Genomic DNA, 4,591 nt, shown 5'->3' on the forward strand with positions numbered 1-4,591 from the left:
CCAAACACCCCAGAATCCAAGAATATGCTGTCTGCAAGAGACACTCCTGAGAAGTGAAGACAAAGAAAGACTAAAAATAAAAGCATGGAAAAAAATATACCAAGCAAATGGCAACCAGAAAAAAGCAAGAGTAGCAATATTAATTTCTGGTAAAATAAATTTCAATGCAAAACCATCACAAAGGATAAGGAAGGTCACTACATAATGCTTAAAGGGTCAATAGAACAAAAGGATATAACAATGATAAATACTTAAGCACCATATGAAGGACTGACAAAATATATAAAACAAACATTAACAAAACTGGAAAAGGAAATACACAACATTACTATAGTAGTTGGAGGCTTCAATACACCACTCTCAAGAAAAGATAGAACAACAAGAAAGAAACTCAGGAAAGATCCTGAAGAATTTAACCACACAATCAACCAACTTGAACTCATAGACAACTCACCCCTCCCCAAAACTACAGTATACCTTCTTCTCCAATGTGCATGAAAAGTTCTTGAGAAGAGATCACATTTTAGGTCACAAGGAAAGTATTAATAATTAAAAAACATAGAAATAATTAATACACAGCATCTTCTCAGATTACAATGCCACAAAACTAGAAATTAGAACAACACCTTACTTGAACATGAGTAGATATTGGAAGAAATAAAAAAATGAAATTAAAAAGTTTCTTGGAAAAAAGACAATGAAAACAAGACTTACCAAAAAGTCTGGGAAATAGCCAAAGCAGTAATAACAGATCAATTTATAGCAATAAGCAAATGCATTACAAGGCAGGGGGAAAATGAGTATAGACTCTCTTAACACAACATCTCCAACAAACTGAAAAAGAACAGCAATAAAACCTGACACCCTCTACATAAACCTAAAATGATAAAAAAATAGGGCAGAAATAAATTAAACAGAAAACCTAAAAGCAATTGAAACCATCAATAAAACTAGGATTTGGTTCTTTAAAAAGGTCAACAAAATTGACAGACCCCTAGAAAAATTAACAAAGGAAAAGAGGTATCCAAATTGGCAAAGAGGAGGTAAAATTATCTTTATATGCAGATGATATGACAGTATACTTAGAAAACCCTAAGATTCAGCAAGAAAACTCCTGGACGTAGTTGACCAATTCAGCAAAATGGCAGGATACAAGATCCACACACAAAAATCAATTGGATTCCTCTATAGTGACAAAGTGAATACAGAGCTGGAGCGAAGAAAAACAATACCCTTCACAAGAGCTAATCATAAGATTAAATTCTTGGGAAGAAATCTCACCAGAAGCTAAAAGATCTATCTACTCAAAGAAAATTACAAACATTACTATAAGAACAATAAAGAGATCTGGAGAAATGGAAGAGTATCTCTTGCTCATGGATAGGAAAGACTCAATATTTTGAAAGTGAAAATACTACCAAAAGCAATTTACACATTCAGTGCAATCCCAATACAAATAGCAATTTTATTTTTCAACGAGATGGAAAAGGCAATCTCCAATTTCATTTGGAATGGAAAGAGGCCCCGAATAAGCAAAGCACTCCCTAAAAAGAGAAACAAGGTAGGAGACATCTCACTCCCTGATTTCAAATCCTACTGCACTGCCATGGTAGTCAAGACAGCGTGGTACTGGTACAATGACAGATGCATAGAACAATGGAATAGAATTGAGAACCCGGAAATTAGCCCATATACCTATGGACAACTGATTTTTGACAAGGAGATGAAATCAGTTAAATGGAGATTTGACAGCCTTTTTAACAAATCGTGTTGGCAAAACTGGAAAACTGTCTGTAGAAAACTCAAACAAGATCTGCACCTCACTCCAGGCACAAAAACAAACTCAAAGTGGATCAACGACCTAGGACTAAAACCAAGGACTATATAAACTTCATTAGCAAAAAGTTTGGAAGAACTATAGAAGCCCTAATACACAGCATTAACAGTCTTCCATGCATTCTGAAAAACCTACAACCAGGAGAAGATAAAATAGATGAACAAGACCTTCTAAAAATCCTATCACTATTCACATCCAAAACTTTCTCTAACAGGGTAAAAAAGGGAAACAACAGACTGGGAAAAATATTTGATAATGACATATCTGATAAGGGACTTATATCTAGAATTTATAGAATGCTTGAGCACCACAACAAGATTAATGTAAACAACCCAGTTGCAATGGGCACAGGATATGAACAGACACTTCACCAAAGAAGACATTCAGATGGCCAAAAAGCACATGAAGAAATGTTTAAAATCCCTAGCTCTAAGAGAGATGCAAATCAAAACAACTATGAGATATCATCTCACCCCAGTCAGAATAGCAAAATTTAACAGAACAGCAAGCAACAAATGCTGGTGAGGTTGTGGAGAAACTGGAACCCTTATTCACTGTTGGTGGGAGTGTAAAATGGTACAACCACTGTGGAAGGCAGTATGGCACTTTCTCAAAAAGTTGCAAATAGACATACCATTTGACCCAGCAATTTCACTACTGGGAATATATCCCAAAGAGACCATAACTGACATCTAAGCAGATATATGCACGCCCATGTTTATCATGGCTTTGTTCACAATAGCACAGAGTTGGAAACAATCTAACTGTCCATCAACAAACAAATGGGTAGAGAAGCTGTTGTATATTCACACAATGGAATATTATGCTGCATTGAAAAACAAGGAACTCATGCAATATTATTCAAAATGGGTGACACTGAAGAACATTATGTTGAGTGAAGTATCTCAGTCACAAAAATGTTCCAGGAATCCCTGATGCCCTGGGACACAAGGGACCCTTAGGAAGGTTGGAGCTGAATGTGGCTCTGATCTAGTTCCAGGGAAATCCTCTGTGTTAGCACTCATTGAGCCATTTAACCATAAAGGGTTAAGCACTCTGAATTAAGCACTGAAGGATATGGAATATTTCTAAAGATGTAACGTCGGGGCTGCACACAGTCTAGGTATGTCCCCCAGAACACTTCAAGTCAAGAGTCTTTTATCAGACTTACTTAACCATTGTATTCTTGACCTAAGATATAGTGAAAGAGTACTGAGTACTTGCTTCAGTGAAAATATTTTCTGGTTTTCTGTATTCTGAAAAATGTATTCATGCATGTCTGCATACACCATCCCTTGTGCTATTTTTAGTAACTGTAGCTTTACAATAAATATGAGGTTCATCTCTAAGCAGGTGCTATTTGTCTGATAAAGCTGTAACCCTTCACACTCAATCATCTCTCTTGACATTCTGTGACCCGTGAATCCAGAATATTGGAAACTACCAACAGCCAGCAAACATCTGAAGAAATGTTCAAAATTCTTCTCTATCAAAGAGATGCAAGTCAAAACAACAATAAGATACCATTTCACTCCAGCAACAATAACAAAGTTCAACAAGGCAGCAAATGCTTGCAAAGATGTGGAAAGAATGGAACTCTCATTCACTGATACTGAGAATGTAAAATGGTATAGCCACTATGGAAGAAGGTCTGGGGCTTTCTTAAAAAGTTACAGAAATAGAAATACTAGTTAAGCTACCTATCTTATTAATATGTGGATCATAACAAATTATGGCCAACACTGAGAATTGGAATCTCAGAACATTTAATTGTGCTCATGTGAAACCTATATCTAGACTAAGATGTTGTTGTGCAAACAAAGCAAGATAACACTGCATGGCTTAAATTTAATAAAGTTGTGTGTCAAGGTTGTATCCTTTTCTTATACCTGACTATATGTATGCTGGGTAGATTATTCAAGGATCTGGACTCTATGAAGAAGAATGTAACTTCAGAATTGGAGGAAGACTCATCAATAGCTTTCATTATGCAGATGGTACAATCTTGCTCACATACAATGAGGAAGACTTGAAGCACTTGACGCATAAAATTGAAGAACACGGCCTTAAATATGGATTGTATCTCAACATCAAGAAAACAAAAATCATTGCTATTAGATGATGTTGCATGAAAAGCAAAGTCATGATAGATGGAAAAATGATTGAGACTGTTCAGTACACTTGGTATTAGCAGTCAGGAGATAAGGAGACATATTTCACTGGGAAAATCTGTAATTAGGAGTCTCTCCAAATTATTGAGGAGCAATGATGTTAGTTAGAAGACCAATATGTGTCTGATTCAGACCATGGTCTTTTCAGTCACTTTCTGTGCACTTGAGAACTGGACAATGAATAAGAATGACAGAAAATGAATGGATATTTTTAAATTGTGGTGTTGGGGAAGAGTGCTGAATATTCCATTAATTCCCAAAAGGAGAAACAGATATCTCTTGGAAAGAGTGCAACCAGAGTGCTTCTTGGAGGTAAAAATGTTTCACATACTTTGGGCACGTTGCTGGGAGAAGTGAGTCTTCTGAGAGGGACACCAAGTTTGGGAAAGTGTAGGGATGAAAAAGTAGTGGAAGATCCTCAAACAGGTGAGTTGGCACAGTCACTGCAGCAATAGACTTGAGTGTGTCAGAGATTGGAAGGATAGCATAGGATAGGACTGAGTTAAAATCCATTATTTTTAGAGATGCTATGAGTTGTACTCAACTCAAGGGCACCTAATAACATCTTATTCATTGCAAAGAC

This window comes from Elephantulus edwardii, unplaced genomic scaffold, assembly GCF_000299155.1.
Source record: "Elephantulus edwardii isolate Elephantulus edwardi_28Jun2011 unplaced genomic scaffold, EleEdw1.0 scaffold00285, whole genome shotgun sequence".
Classification (NCBI taxonomy): Eukaryota; Metazoa; Chordata; class Mammalia; order Macroscelidea; family Macroscelididae; genus Elephantulus; species Elephantulus edwardii.